Source organism: Denticeps clupeoides, chromosome 18 (genome assembly GCF_900700375.1).
Source record: "Denticeps clupeoides chromosome 18, fDenClu1.1, whole genome shotgun sequence".
In the NCBI taxonomy this organism is placed as follows: Eukaryota; Metazoa; Chordata; class Actinopteri; order Clupeiformes; family Denticipitidae; genus Denticeps; species Denticeps clupeoides.
Window position 1 is genome coordinate 6,601,294 of NC_041724.1, and position 17,074 is coordinate 6,618,367.

Below are 17,074 nucleotides of genomic sequence, written 5' to 3' on the forward strand. Positions count from 1 at the left end.
CATCGAAACCGCATCTTCTGGTTTTCGAGCCTGCTCTATCATCTCATTATTTCCCATGGCTCTGCCTCTTTCTCTCTCTCTCTCCCTTTACTCTTTCTTCTCATTTTTGTTTTCTCTGTAACCTTGGAACCTTTTTACATTCAATATTCACATGTAACTACAATAATTCTTTACCGGTGTTAATAAATTAGAAACTGTTCATTTTTAACCTCTTTCTGCCAGGTAACATGAAGTGGGAGTGGTTGAATACAGTGCTTTTGTGAGGAGGGAGAAAGAGTTTTTCTACACACTCTGTTCTCTCTCTACCACGCTTGTTTTTACACAGCCTTCATTATTGACAGAAATAAGACGAAACATTTGCACTTTTTCTTAATAAATAATAAAATTAGTTAATTAGTTTTGTTAACAATAAACCTATGTTTTCGACAGCACTCGTTTGTTCAGCATTTATCCAAACATTTTAATCCATTGCAAATGTTGTTCACTTTGCTCATTTTTACTGACAGTGTTGTAAAAGTGCAGTAAACTAAACGCATTACTTATTTTTCTTAAGAATAAGTAAAGAGATAAAACCTCATGACTCCTGCCCAGATTCAAATAAAAAATCTGCATCTGTAGCCAAATTCATCAGAAGTCTGAAAAATTTAAAGTGACAGTATAAAATGTAGAAAATACAAAATCAAGAATAAGTGAATAAGGCAAGTACAAGAAAATGAACTCACATGAAATATTTATGTGAAGAAGCAATAAAATGGAAACAGACCCCCTCCTCCTTATTTTTTACTTAATTGAGCTCTCATAAATTTTTTAAACTATATACAGTTCACTTTCATGCAGTAGAAAAATTCAATGTTGCCCATGTTTGTGAAGATTCTCCCTTATTAAAACTGCATGCCTGCATCATACATAAAAGATGCACTTTAAAAGAAATATTTATATTATGTCCTAAGGGTTCTGAGGCGAACCACTGTGCACGATGAGATCCTGCTCTGATATGGGCCCGGTCAAAGGAGATGGCGTCTCTGGCTTAAAGGACCTGCCTGCATACTTCTGCGCACCAGCCCTCTGGATATTTATTCACCGTGTCAGCATGCAGCATCTAACACGCGTTCTGCATTTTACTGTTTCTTCATATGTGCCATTTTTGGTGGGGCTTTACCGCCAGAGCTCAGATGAAAGCGCTACACGCTGCGCTGTTTAAAGGAGAAGGACGTCAGAATTGCAGAATTACGGCCGCTGTATTGATCCTCTGTGGCTTTCAGGTTTGATCTCGTCTGCCTGCTCTGTTGGTTCTCCAATCCTTTTCAGCTGAATGTGAGCCCATGTGATTTATGTGTGATTCAGTGCGTGTGCAGACACTGGCCTCTGCTCGTCTGAAGGCAGAGGGGCGCATGCTCGCTCTTTTAAACAATTTCCAGCCATTTCAAATTAGTCACCTCCGCACGCTCTGTATGTAGGGCACCATCTCTTATCTACAGCCAAACCGGCTACAGCATCCGCCACTCGCCAGTCTCTGGAGGAGCCGAGCGCGAGGAGAGGCGCAGCCATGAAGATGGATCCATAATGGATCAATTATGGAGGCAAAACGAAGGCCGGTGGTGGCCTAACATTGCATAAGGCGCCACTCCCGCTCCCTCCTCTCCCCGTGGCAGTGTGGTCATTACCCAGAGCTCCATTCTCACCTCACTCTCAGAAAGCTCCTGCTTCATCCCTCCATCTCTACCTTAATAAAGCCTCACCTTCCGCACACAAACAAGATGAATCACGCCGCAGCGCTGAAGCGCCGCGCTCATTAGGCAAACCGCTGCACAGAGGAGCTGGTATCTCCACCTGGAGATGAAGCAGGGAGGGGACAGTCGAACCCATAACCAGATGTTTCTGTTGAGTGCATGGAGACATCCACCCGAAGGTATTGTGCAGAATTACTGCTGGATCCGCTGGTTTACAGGGTGGTGGAAGGGGGAGAACTTGGTCTGGCTGTGTGTCCTCTGATTGTTCTGGTCACATGACCTTATATCTGAATTCCATATTGCACACATGGTGTTTTTCTTTTTTTTTTTGCTTGACCTTATAAAGACTAACTAAATAAATCTTTTTAAATAGAAAAAATAGTTTCCAATCTGGACAAAAAAATGCAGTAGCTATTTTGTTGTTTAAGATGTTTATCCTATATTGTAGGTCATATAACGGAATTAAAGACACACACACACACACACACACCATTCCTTGCAGCTGATGTCACATTGAGCTGAAACACAGGAACCAGGCAGGCGCTAATGCATTTCAACTGATGGCAAATAGCGGCTCAGGACGCTAATGAAACACTGCTAAATATAACAAGGTGACATCAGCATTTCACACCTCCGCTCTGTCCAGTCTGGTCTGTCAGAGGCCTGAAGAGGCTGCTGGTGTGTGTGACAAACACACACACACACACACACACACACACACACAACGTTATGAGGCAATATAATACTGGCAGCAGGCGAGTGATCTTACCAGTAAGGTGAGGAGCATTAAGCCATGAGACGATTCGGCATTCCCAAGCTCAGAACAATCGCTCCCGTGGTGAGGGTCTTGCCTCCGACCCTTCCCCCCCATCTCAACCGGTGAGCAGAGACTCTCTCAGGTGCCATCAGGGCACCAGTGCATTGACCAGCTGTGCTTCCTCACCAGGTTCTTGAGATGATCCAATTACCAGTCAGCTGAATGCTGTTATCCTGAACTGCAGCGCAAGTCATTACTAGAGCTGGTTTCAGCGTGTATGCGTGTTTGTATGAGTATGAACAATGCCTGAACGATTCAAACGCTCTATCTGTTAGCTCAGTTTTCTTAATTAACCTGTTGGGAACTGTGGCGATGGTTCTTCTGATTACAAGGACTAATGGGCCTACAGGGTTCAATCAGGGGGCCGCGCACAAGACACTGTATACAGCACAAAAGTGTTGTAGTAAACACAATTCTCTTCCCCCAGCCCCCTGAGAGCCCTTAATCAAACCTCTGAGCGCTAATGGCACCGCCACCAAAAAAACCCAAGCAGGAGGAGAAGCAAAAAGCAAGGAATGTACCGCCAGCTCCGCAATGGACTCTACAGTCCTTTACAGGTGTACGGTCCAGCCTATAGTGCACACCAGGGACACAAACAAGCAGCTCTAAGCTTGAATGCTCCACATCTGCAGTGCTTAATGATAATTTACTATATAATTTACTATATAAATCCACAGTCTTTTTCTCCATTTTCTTTTCAGCGTAATTTAAGATTGTTCCAGATTGTGGTAAAATACAAAATAATTAAGCTTAAGAAAGCAAAAAAGACAGTTAAATCTAAGTAAGTAAAATTGATCAAGCAAAAAAAATATCTTGTAATGGCTGAAGATTAATGACATTATCAGCTGATAAAAAGGTGAGGGTCCCAAACCATTCAACCTCAACATACATTCATACCGGCATACCGGACCATTGAGGGTTTGTTTAATAGCTTGTGTTGGGCTGTTAATAAAGTGGCTACATCAACTTAACTTCCTGCTGTCTCTGAAAATGTGGTGCAAAAATAATGCTTGCAGGTTAACAAGCAAGACGATGGATTTTGGCCAAATCTAGAAAGGAATCTAGAAATAAGAAATTAGTTTGTTATTTGCTTTTCTTTTGCTTTATTTACTTGCTCATTGTATATGAATGATGACACAGCTTTTTAAAGCAACTGAGTACTTCTCTACACCACCATAAGCACCCCTACACGTGCAAAATCATGTGCAGACACACCCACACATAAACCAGATCAGCTTAATGAAAGAATAAAAATGAATATTACAGCAACATAAGTCATTTATTTTCATTGAAATGTTTGTGATGCTGGTGACCGAAGAGAGATGAGGTTACAAACACCAGATGCTTCACAGCATCATACTATGATGCTGTCCAGCTGCCACTGTGACCCCGGCCTAAGCTGTTATCATTGATTTAATGCATCTTAATGAGGTCAGAGGTCACAATGAGTGTAAAAGCACTAAAAGCAATGTAATAATGATAAATAATGGTTACTAATCAGTCGACCACCCACCCACACTAGATCGAACAGTGTATTTCCAATATTGTTCACACAGCCTCGAAAAAATCTCTATATTTGTGCTGTAAACCAGGAAATGGGTTTGGTAGATTGTTCTAGACTTAGAAAACACACACATCTACTCCAAACTATTCCTATTGCTTTTATGGAAGCTGGGTGTTAATCCACGTACTGTTCCAGCTGCCTGGTGCAGAAGAAAGAAAACTATTGCAGCAGCAGGCGGTGAGCAGAGATGAAATGACGAGAGGATTTCCAAGATGGCTAAAAAGCTGAGGGTGACCTGAGCCCCGAATGTTCTGAGCCGATCTGGGGTGAAGGAGAGGTCAGGGCCCTCGCCGGCCAGCACGTGTGGAAGACATCGATTTTACAGGTGTGAGGGTCAGAAGCACGTTGAGAGAACATCAAGGTGTGCACTGAGGGAGAACACAAACGCACACACACACACACACACACACACACACCTGTCTTCTCAATATATATGCTCACAGCAGATCTCAAAACACTTCTGCAACTGAAGAACAGCAATGCTATGTGATATTGCTCATCATTTCATTATTCATTATTCACTTCAGTAAGAATGTGATGGTGTGCAACATACAGACATCTATATAGTTTTCAGTTCAGCTCTTCAGAAAAGAACACAAGCTCCCATGAACGCTTCTCCTGAGACGTTGATGGAGAACTCTAAAAGCTGTTCACTTTTGTCTTATAGGTTGTATTTTAAGAAGTAGAATATGCAAATTACATGAAGTCTGTATGCACTAATTTGCACAAACCTTCCTGTTTGTTCTGAGTAGGCTTGATTCTTATGTTGCTATTGTGTCTGTATGAAAGGGTACAAGTGTCTGTATGACAGTATTAAGTGTCTACAGTAGTGATAGTAGACGTTTTTTTGTAGTAACCCTGTATGTGGAAAAGCCAACCATCACTTCTTCCTGGAAAGAAAAAAAAGTAGCTTACAACAATGGTACAAACTGTAACATAGGGCTCCAGTGAAAACCTCTCTGTTATTTGAACCCTAGCGGGTAACACACTCGCCTGTGAACCAGAAGACCCAGGTTCAAATCCCACTTACTACCATTGCAAGACACTTAACCCTGAGTGTCTCCAGGGGAGGGACTGTCCCTGTAACTACTGATTGTAAGCCGCTCTGGATAAGGGCGTCTGATAAATACAGTAAATGTATTATATTTTCTCAAAAAGACACTTTTTGGAAGTCATCTAATGTTTGGTTATTGTTCTGTGGTGCTCTATGGCTCTGCTTCAGATATGCTACAAACACCGCCACCGTTTTCTTGCATCATAGAGGCAAATGATTTGAGTGTTTTGAATGCATTTCCTATATAAATTCTATTATACTAAATACGAATTTGTGAAAAAACTTTTCTCCAGCATTAGATTTATTCCATATAATAAACTCTCCCCATTGACCATAGTGCCACAGTAAAATTTTATGTCAAGCTGCTAGTGGTCAGATCTCCCCTCTCTCCTCATGGCAGCAGACACACACACACACACAGACGGCAGTCCCTGTTCCTCAGCTCCATTTAGCGCAGATTTAATTAACTCCTCCTTCCCATCCTGTCTTCCAGCACCACTGAGCCCCTCCCCTCCTGCCGGCCCGCCAATCTCACACATGCAGAGCTGACCAGGGCGAACCTGCGCCGCACACCACGCCGAGGCGTCGGGTGGTGGAGCCCTAGTGCTCATCCTGCCAAGAGCAGCGCCGGAGGGGTCATTTACCTCCACCCCCCTCCTTTCCACACCGCCTGCTTTAATTGAGCCCAGCAGCATCAGTCTTTTCCTTGGTTTGCTGAACTGGTGCGCTGCCAAGTGCTGAGGTCAGACTGGGGAGCACAGTCAGAGGCCAGGCGGGTAGAGAACATCACCGCAAATGCTGAGTCCATCCCGGTGTTTACTGCTGTTTGTCCCCTACATCAGCCTGTGGCGAGTCTATGTAATTTAACTGCATTCTAGGAAACAAAAGCTGTTCTAGGAAAGCTGTTCGTGTGAATTTCACAGGTCTGTAATGATACCAAACCCTGTCCATGATCTTCTGTTCTTGTTCCACAAGACAGAATTGTGACGCACACCTCTCCCAAACAACGTTTTCAGCCCATGGTTAACACCATCCCACATTTAAACCATTAAATGATTATCCAGTTTATTTATTAATGTATAAGTTTTATTCAGGGGCATTTTCCCGTACTACATGGGGAGTGTTTGTGAAGGCTGCATCTATTTCACTGCTCATCAGAAGGCTTGAATTATTCTGTGTGTTTGCTCTGCTAGAAGTTGTGGTCCAGAGCTGTGGTCTCTTGTGGTTTTGTAATGGATTTAAGAATGTTTGAGGGAACAAAAAAATCGGAAGATTTGTTACATTCATATTTTTGGGTCCCAGAAGCGAGTTCGTTGGAGAAGGAAGGAATTAGCTGATTTACAAAACAACACACACGCCCGTCTATCCCCCAGTCAGCTTCTAACACACAACACAGATCTGGACTATTAACGAACAAACAAGCAATGGAATTTTGAAGTGATCCATGCCTCTAGTATTTTGTTCAGAAAATTCAACTGCGTGAGGATTATTTGAAAGGTCATATTGAAGAAAAAGAGCAGGACAGGATCAAATGTGTGATATAAGCCTAGGAAAAAAAAAAAAAGACAAGGCGGCCCTCCATGTGGCGCCACACTCCTCTCACGGATCAGAGGCAGTTCTGTGGCACGAGGAGATAAACGGAGCGCTGATAATTCGCCTAAAAAGCTCTGCACCGGCAGATAGCGTGCTGGTTGGGCACCGAGCCTCGCGTATCTGCGTCTAAATCCTGCAATCCTTGCGGAGAGCGCGTAGCTTTCCCATCGCCGCCATACGCTGCCTTCTGATGAATGGCTCGGCCCCACAGAGCGCTGCAGCAGCACAAATACGGTCCCGCCATTAATCTCCCGACCGAGACAATGTACAGAAGAAAAAAATGAAATAAAAACATAGATTTTATTAGATAACTGAACACTCAATGCTGTGGAATGGGCCAGAAAAAAAAATGGACAAATGAGAACTGGGAAACCAGGAAGAGAAGAGAAGAGAAGGGCATTTTAAAATGCAAGGTGAGGAAGGTGCAGTCTGGCGCCGTGTCTGATGGGCGGGGCTCGCGGCAGTGCGTAATTACGATTTGTCTCAGATTTTTGCCTCCATGCTGACTCAATATTCAGCCCAGCACAGGCCACAGCGGGCCACAGGTAGGTGTGTGCGTGTGTGTCTGTCTACCGGCGAGTGTTTGCCGAAACGTTCCTCCAACGCACCAGCAGGTACAACAACACGCTACACGTGTAGACACAGATGCCAGAATGAAATTATCCCCCTCGTCAGCTGCGTCCTCACTCATTCTTCTCAGCGAGGTCTCATCCAATACATAAAAAACCCCCCAAAAAAACAGCATCCACCAGCAGGCCGACGGTGAACAGTCAGGGGCTTTACGTTAAAAGGAACTGCCTGATTGGCTCTTATTGGAATGCTGATTGTTCCCAGCGAGCACCCAAGCAAAAGCAGTTGAGGGGGAAAACCGTCACATTTCACACGGAATAAGCCTTCGAGAAAATATGCAATTGAGACGGGGTCCAGGAAACGGTGTCAGGAGAAGTGCTGTTGCGAGTGAAGAAGACGGAGGATGATTTTATGGTGGCGGGTTTTTAGCTCACTTTTGTATATACAAAATACATTTTTCAACATCAGCAGCATTTGGGGTCTTGAAAAAAAATGTTTCAGGGCAATTCAGAAAGATCTTCAGATAAAAATGAACACCCTTGATCGTAAGTTTTAATCTTGGTCCACATACCTTGACTTAAGTAAAATTTTGCAGCACATTTGCAGAATGTGAAGTTGTGCTCTATGCAACAGTGATGGGCTATACTGTGTGTGTAAAACTGAGACAAAATAAAGATGAATAACTGCATAAAGTTGTGCTGGGGTCAGCATTATTGGTAAGTGCATTTTATTTATTACTTTTTTTTTTTTTAGAAAAATTATATTATAGTGTTGTGCATTACTATAATAGCAAAGAACCAATGAGGGGTGGCTCTTTGGAACACACACACACACACACACACACACACACACACACACGTAGACAGAGTTCTCCAGGTTTGACTCAGTCCAGATATCACTGATGGTGACACCATTTGAGTTTGGCGACAAGATGGGCTGCCACTTCAGCCTGTTTGGTGCAGGTCCATTAAAGAACGGATCTGCTAATTACTCGAGCCCAGTCTTTGCGGCTCAGATTTGGCCCGGGCTTTGTACCGACAGACGGTAAGTCAGCAGTAAAATCATGTTGGTTGTAGTTGTGCATGTTGGTGAAAACCTGCCTTCTGAATGTCATTACTTTTGTTTAATTTATTTTTTACGTGAACTATTCTGTCGTCTCGAACTATTCGCCACCGTCCCGAAGCAGTCAGACACCGCCCCACTGCACACAAATAAATCATTCTGGCATACATATTTCAACACACTGCCATTCCAGATATTTTTACTCTCCGGGCGGCATTGTCCCGTGGCACCTCCCGATGGCACAGAGGCCGACCCCGTGCCTGTGGGGACGGCCAGTGGCAGCCTCTGCAGGAGCCCTGGGTAACAGCGGTGTTCTGCAGTGCCGTGTTTGTTCTCCCAGTTTATTTCTGCACAACAAGAAACCAGCGGAGTGTGTCATTGCTCCGTAATTGTTTTGACAACCCAATAAAGCTCAAGATAATTTGTAATATTGACAGTGTGCACAATAACAGGCTTTCTCTCTGTGGGCACTTCAGAATCGTCGGCGTTTAAGTAAACCAGGAGTGCAAGAACTCGTTAAAATGAAAATGAAAGCCCACTCTGGAAATGTAGAAAAACTCCGAGAGATGCCCTTGCTCCTCCAATGCTCTCTGTGTATCAGTTTCTTTCTGTTCGCCAGACCTCAGTTCCGCCACCTTCCACGTCCTCTACCCATCTGCCCCTAACAGCAGACCTGGCAGAGATGGGCGCCAGTCATTGGACGGGAAAAGAGGAAAGTCGCCCACAAACGGACAGAATGGTTGCTGCACAGCATCTTCCTGACTTACTCATGCTGGCCACTATATTTTCTGCCGCTATGGCGGATGTAGCTCATGTGATATTTTTGCTAATATAATATCCAGTTTGTCTGCAGGATTTGCAAAAATAATCCAAAACAGACATGAATGTTTCTGGAGAGCTGCAAGTTGGACAGGAGGATCCCACCCAACTCTGGAATTGTGGAGCCCACAGTGATGATTTGCAGCTCTGACACACCCTACGTCCTCATTCTGGATGGTTTCTTGGACATGTAAAACCTCACATGACAGTCAAACATGATCCCTGCTTAAGACGTCTCAGGAGCAGAGACGTTATTAAACCAGATAGGTAATTCATGCTTTCTGATTGGCCAACTAGAACTTAAGACATTTGTGAAACCTTCCAATGTACCTTTAGTAACTCAATGAGTTATTTGGTGGCAAAAAAAAACCCACTTTTCTGTCACTGATACAATGTAAAATGTTATACAAAACCATTTGACTTTTATGGTCACAAATGCTTAGTCACTTTCTAATTCTTTTGAAACCTAGAAAAGTTTCTAATGAATTAACCCCCCCCCCTTTATTTAAAAATAATTAATTTTATTAATCCCTTAAAAATCCCTTGCAGCTCTCCAATGTGACACCCCAACACTGGATAAAGATTGAACATGAGATGTGAGATTTTATAAGATTAATTGTCCAGATCTTGTAAAAGACAGATGACAAAAGTCGAAGCCTCCAGGATACGCGTGTCTGCTTTCACCGCCGTAGAGGAACCACTCAACAAGATCTCCACGTCTATTAGTTCTGTCCACTGGTCTGCAGTTGATGAATTGTACAGTGGGAAATTAAGGACTCCAAATAATAAAGTGACGTGAGGCAGGGCTGGAGGAGATGTGGAGAAGCTTCAACTCTCATCCAGCGACTAATCACTGCAAAACACACAAGTTTGTGTGTGTGTGTGTGTGTCTAATGACCAAGAGTGAAATTCCGTCGAAACCAGATAATGGTTTTTAATTCATCTAAATGTCTGACCTTGGGAAGAAGCTCATTTATACAAACGGGAGGTTCTTCATGATTTCTACAGATGAATAATTCACCTAGATGTTCTCGTCACACAGACAAAGGCACCTCAGCCCCAGAAAGGCTTGGTCGAGTGAAAGTAAGAAAAAAATTGACCAAGGAGAGGGCTGTAATCATGACAGAGCGCCCGTCAGCCTGGCATGACCAGCTGTCAGCTCTCATCTTCTCCTGGTGCCGCCTGCAAAATTTTGACATCTTTTCTGGCCAAGAGGTCCTCACAGGCCATAGAGCTCAGGGCTGGGGGACTGCAAAGCAGACGAGAGCATCAACAGCCACACCCAGGAGAGCAGAGGGTCAAACGGAATTTAAAACCAGTAGAATAAACAAGGGGAAATATGACAGAGCCCAGAATAGAGGCGCACAATTTGCAGGGAGGGAGTTGGACGGGAGCAAATCAGCGATGTAACAGCGGGCCACAGCTGCTCCGTCTGCAGGGACGGCGATTGGTTCATCCAACTTGGGAAGAGAACTTGTCAGCTTTAGTTACATCATCGGACTCTTCCGTTCAAAATAACAATTTACATCACACATCTGATCAAAACTGGTGCCGAGTGAAACGCAAGGAGATAAAAGTGGAATTGCGCTTTCATTTTTGTATCATGTGTTGTATAATTTTATTCAGAATCCAGAATCTATCATTTACCTCTTTGGGAAGGGAGAATATACAGGAGAAGGGGCATTACTGATTGAAGAAGTTGGACTAGCAGATTTATTTAGGAACTTATGTCACTCACAGCCTCTATCTTATAAATACAGTGATTAAAATATGTGTAACTGTGACTAGATAAGTGAGCTGTAATTGAACAGATCACCAAAAGGTACAGGTACAAAATACCAAAGACGCAACTTAAATTTATTGGGGTGTCCAAACTTCTGCATGCTGTTTCTTGCACAGAACAACAATATATATATAAAAAAATCATATTTCTTTTCTGGCAATGAGATCAAGTTCTGCTCACTTGAATAAAGTCAGTAATTTTAAGTCTTTATTATATTTTGGCCTTTTCACAGCACAACGTCATATTGATGATTGTGCAGTGCAGTTATTATTGATGAGTTAGTGACTCATGAGGTTTCAAATTCTATTGAAGCCAAAAATATAAATTATTGGCCAATTCAATTCCACTTGAATAGCTTTGTCCAATTCAGTATTGAATAATGGTAGAACTACTTACACAATGGAATGAATCAATGTGCTTTTATAGCACTAGTAAGTACGTTAGCGCAACACAATAACGTCTGTAGACATACTTCACGCAGGAAGTGGTGCTCAGCAACAGAGCATGTTGAGAACACAAGGCAGGACCTATTGGTAATGCAGCCGTGCACTAGAGTTGATTTGTCTGAGTCCCAAGAGCAATCTCTCTTAAGAACTAGAAAAAGTGCAGGCAGCAGCATGTCCATTTCATTTCGAACCTTATTGAAGTCCTCTACTCACAAACCAGCATGCTGAGAAAGAAAAAAAGAAAAACGTAATTGCGAGGCGGGAAAATAACTTGGAGTTGTATTCATAAGCCCGGTGTTGACACTGCGGCGAGATGGGAATGAAGTATAAAGGATTGACTGTGGCCGCACAATTGGGCCGGTGGCGAAATTCCCCGGGCGGAGTTCTGGGACTCATACATCTCGGGATCTCATTTGGCAGGCTATTTTGCCGCGTTAAGGCCGAGCCTCGGCCATCCTCTCACCGGCCCCTTCTCCATGTCACTGTTCAATTTCCTCACTCAGAGCTCCTCGCCGCGGGGAGCCGGCTGCCACCGGGATCTCGTCGGCCGAACCAACTTCCTCTTTTCCTCTAGGGCGAAAATGAAAAAAAAAAAAACGGGACCGGTAACAGGCAAGGTATATTTCTTCACACCCACGCAGACAGCACCGACACCTTCTCGCTGTCACCGATCGTCACCTCTCAGCTCTCCCACGACAGAAAATCTCACATGCGGAAAACTGACACAGAAGAAAAACGTATATGATCGTAAACGTCTGCGTCGGTCTTTACGATCCTCCATTGGGCTCATTTTCTTCAGTTATGAAGGAGTGAAGCTTCACCACCTCACACCCCTTTCTTCTGAGCATGGCCTTTCATTATGGCTGCTACAATCAGCAGCGCTCGCTCGGAGAGAGAGAGTGTGTGTGTGTGTGTGTGTGTGTGTGTTTTTCTCTCTTCTCCTGCCGCAGCTGTCTGCGCTGATTAAACTTTAATGAGACGGTTGGAGAATCTCTCCCACAGTCGCCGCTTTTCATGTGGCCTTGCCGAAAACACACACAAACACAGAGAACGGCAGCCCAGTGCTGCTGATGTGTGTGATGACATACTGGCTAAATGAGCTCATTTTGAAGCGATCAACAGTTGTCAATTCTGACTGGTGTTGTTTTAGTCAACAAACCGTCTGACGTGACGGAGACAAGACGAGACGCAACTGGTCATGTGACGAAATATATCATGTAATATTGTTGATGAATAAAAACAATCCATTCGGATTATGTCACCTCCTCAATCCCCATTTGGGAAATTCTACAGATTTCAGAATACTGGTCATTGGTTATCAGATTGCTGAGATAAAAAGATGAAACAATCTTTACACACAATGAAAACGAAAAAAAAAAAACGAATGTGGTTGGGAAAAAAATAAGAGCGTCTTCCGTATCCTAAATGGATTTAGAGTATTCTTGAGTCTAAAATGTAACAATAACGTGATAAAAATGACCATGTCATGATTGTGAAGTTGGTTTGAGTAAAAGAAAATTTGGCTTTTGTCTGTTCTACTTGGTACTTGAACTATATTGATCGTGTTAAACAGAATTACATTACGAAAAAAAAGTACAATTTTCATTGACAAAAACTAGGCTGAATTATACTAATGGACTAATAATTCTGACCAAAATGCTCATACTTTTAGTGGACTGAAACTTGATTAGGCTAAAATGAGTGTGAAAGTGACTAAAACGAATGCAAAGATCAGAGGTAGTCTAACCCGTCAATGTCTTCATCTGATCCTGCTTTAATATCACATTTGCATTGCTGCGCTGACAGGAGGAGGGACTTCTGACCACACAGAGGCCGATTCAGTCCACACTATGGACTTTATGAAATGTACGCTGTGCTAATGTTTCATGGTGGGCGTGTCTTGAGGGCATACACAGCAGTACACGGTCTTCACTCAGGGGTTAAAAAAAGAAAGTTGAAGTACTGACTTCTTTACGCTACTGAAAGACATAAATAGCCGTGGGAAGAAAAAAACCCCCGACAAAAACAACCCTGTTCGGACAAAGCTAACTCAGATCATATTAATATATCTGAGAAAGAATAAAAACTTCATTTCATAGCTGATGAATGTATTCAGCTTGAACGTGCAAGCAGGGAATAAAAGAAGCTTCATTCACTATTTCCTCCATTATACATGGCAGCTCCACTATTTCTAAACATATCTGATAAAAGAAAGTTTGATGTTTGTCGTCTTAATGTGCGTCATGTCCGAAGATGGATGCACCAATGGGATGTTTCTCCCACCTGCGTTTGTATTTCTGATTCCTGTCCAATTACACTGAAATGTGTCTTAATGTCTAGATGGTGTGCATTGACTCAAAACAGGATAAAAAAAGGCAATAATTTGAAACTATTTGAAATTGGAGTAAAAGAACACGTTACTCTTTGAAAACAGAATGCTCAGCTATTCATATAAGAAAGTAAAACGTTGATCAAGAAAATTAGATATTGATATTGTGATTCCATACGCTGAATTTCCGTGGAGTCCCAGTGAGTGCAGAACGTGACGCTGAACCCCACATGGGGTAGGCAGCTTCAGTGTGGAATCGGGTTCCTCCACTAAACTGGGTCACAGAACATCTCAGAGGCCGACGGGAGCTTCCCTCTGGTTCCCTCAGGTCCCCATCATCCCAGTGCTGAGAGGATTTGTGCTCTTAGCTGTCAAAGGCCAGACCTTTCAGAGGCTCGGCGGGGAACACGGTGATGTGAAGTCTGCGAGATCCAGCCAGCCGGCCTCCCCACGGTTCGAGTCAAGCGCTACGGCAGGCACAGTGATCAGAGGACGGAGAGAGTGACGGCCACTGCTGCCACTCTGAAACGGATTTGATTTCACTGCGGTCCTCTGTGATTTTACATGAGCCAAAAAAAGAATAGTTGCGAAAGTTGGAGGTGTTTCTGTTCTGCAACTAAAATTTCTTTTTATTTAGGGTAATTGAGTAATTATTGTGTTGGAATGGACTTTCTTAGCTTTTTATCATAAAATTAGCTTTGGCCATTAAAGAGGTTATATAAAACAGTGATTACTATTAGTTTTATTTTTATTCATTTGCAATTGCTTGTGCTGTGTGACCTTAAGAAATCACAAGATACCTAAATAAATAAAAATAAATAAAAGTTCGACCTATCGAACTCACAATGAATTACACTGCAATAAATTACACTTCAATGAAAAAAATACAGCTAAAACATTATTCTCAAAAACAATTCCTCAATGAATAGAACGCATGTGTCTAGACCTAAAGGCAAACGAGTCACATTTAGACAGAGAGCCTATTAATGGGGGTCTCAGCATTCATTTGCTGCTGATAAATAAGCACCGTTGTTCATTCATACTCTCTCATCCATGTGCTACACCCTCCGCTCCCCCATCTTTTCATACTCTGGCCCCTCCCATCCTCCCTTTGCCTCATCTTTAGTCCCATTTTCACGTGTAAACTTCCTCATCAGCCTAGCGAACCTGTCTCACACTCTCCACCCAGCTCCTTATTCTCCTTCGTATGCACGCTGCACAACAGTTGCCAGGGACGTCGTCCACAAGCCTGGGTGCAGACTGAGGAAAAGGGCAGTTACCATGGCAACTGAAAGCCCACCACCAACTCTCTCTATCTGGCCTGCCAATCAGACCACAAAACGAGCTTTGAAAGCGAGCAAGGGAGAGAGAGAGAGAGAGAAAACACACACAGACACGCAGGAAGGACAAAGTTCTTTTCATGAAGGTTGAAGAGACTGAAATGCCACCATCACTTACGGCCAACATGCTGCATGAAAGCGTATGCAGTAAGCAGGAAGGTCACATGACCACAGTAGCTGCTGCTGCTGTGTGTAATGGCACAACCGGCGTTATTCTCAACAGCGCGGTCTCCATCGTCTGTCTTGCTTCTCTTCTCTGGATTATAAACCAGCATAACGATACAGCGAATGCATACTCCAATAAATAAGCGAATGAATATGTATAGGAGTGTGCAGGGAAGACGAGGGTGAGTGTCTGGGCTTTTCTGTGAGTGCAGAGTCCTCCCGTCTCTGAATCCTACACATTTCGAATGAGTCGGGACAAACAAACCAACTTCGGATCAGACGATAAAACGGAGCATCAAACGCAGCGGCGAGATGGCGGAGGGAGGATGGGTTACTAGGGATATGGGGGGGTGGGATGCAAGGGGGTGGTAGAGATGGATTAAAATGTCAAAGCAGACTGACAAGCTTCAAGTGGAAATGTTCTGACAGCAGTGGGTTCGTCAAATGACAATGAGTCTCATTATACAGCCTCTGGTTTCGTGGAGAATTCCTCCACCAGCTGTGTGATGTGTGTATGCATACCTGATCAATGTGTGTGTGTGTGTGTATTATTAAACAGGATTCCATTTCCATCACTGGTTCCTGATGTAGAAGGAAGCAGCTCCGCCCTGTCTGAGAACCGGGGGGAAGAGGTGCGGCATGACAGGGGAAATGGATTTGTTCTCGGGCCCTCGGGGCGGATTGGAAATCTCCGTATTGTCAGGCCATCCTAAGGAATTATGGGATTGAGGGCCTGCTTATTTGTCATCCCACCACTTTGGTGCGGTGAGGAGTGGAGCGGCAGCCTTGAGTGCTCAACCTCCGGCACGCCCAAAGGATACCGCTCACAAGGCACTGGAGTCTGGGAAGCTCCGAGACAAATCTTTCCAGATCTTTCCCACCGCTGGCAGCCTTTTCAGAGGCTAATTACCGGACCTCGCACCAGACGAGCGACTGAACTCTTATTGGCAATGTTCTACAAGTCAAAAAGTCAGACAAGTACACCGTTGAAGCAAAGGGGTGATTTAGAGCCGTTCAGTAGCATGTAGCCTCGGCAGTTACAATACATCACGATTGGATAAAAGCCGGGAGGTGGCGAACGCAGCGTTCCGTAAGAAGATGAACTTTTCTCACTTGCTTTCGCATCCCAGAAAGGAATGGTGGGAAAGAGGGGGAAAAATGACAGCATCATACCGACCCTGTCCCATTAATCATTCAGAACGTACATTTTTGATGAGGTGTGAAAGCAAGAAATGGAGTGATAGTGTTCGAGCAGTGCATTGTGGGCCTTTTCTTCAGCTTTTCGTAACGCACGAGAGAAAATGTTGATGAATGGATGCTTGGCAACGCACACCCAGGGTTTAATCTCAGATGTCACATGATGACTACTGACATTTAAATTTCCTAAAAAAAACCCACAAATGCTATTATAGTTATTTTTGTGCCACATTACGGACACATAATCGGAAGGTTGCCGGTTCAAATCCAGAGCTGCCAAGGTGCCACTGAGGTGCCACTGAGCAAAGCACTGTCCCCACACACTGCTCCCTGGGCGCCCGTCATGGCTACCCATTGCTCACCAAGGCTGACAGTTAAAAGCAGAGGACACATTTTGTAGTGTCACCGTGTGCTGTGTGTGTATCACAATGACAATCACTTCACTTTCACCTCACATAATTGGCATCTAAAACATTTTTAGATATTTAAGAAATATGTATTGCACCGTGTCCTTGTTTATTGTATTTGTCTTTGCCAGCCCATGTGCTGTTGAGTTTCATTAAGTAAAAGCGAGGTGTGACGGGGTAATGGATTTGCGTGAGAGA

General features: G+C 43.7%; 1 protein-coding gene across 5 annotated transcripts in view; it reads right to left on the reverse strand.

Moving 5' to 3' along the window:
• The window catches only part of lingo2 (leucine rich repeat and Ig domain containing 2), a 203,725-nt gene that overhangs the window by 19,581 nt on the left and 167,070 nt on the right, over positions 1 to 17,074 (reverse strand). Inside the window, exon 1 of one of the 5 annotated variants that reach the window (XM_028960921.1) lies at positions 2,500 to 2,516. The exons of the other annotated variants lie outside the window; for them this stretch is intronic. The gene's annotated coding sequence lies outside the window, so the exon portion shown is untranslated. Of the gene's footprint in view, positions 1 to 2,499; positions 2,517 to 17,074 lie in introns of those variants that run through there. 5 annotated transcript variants of the gene reach the window in all.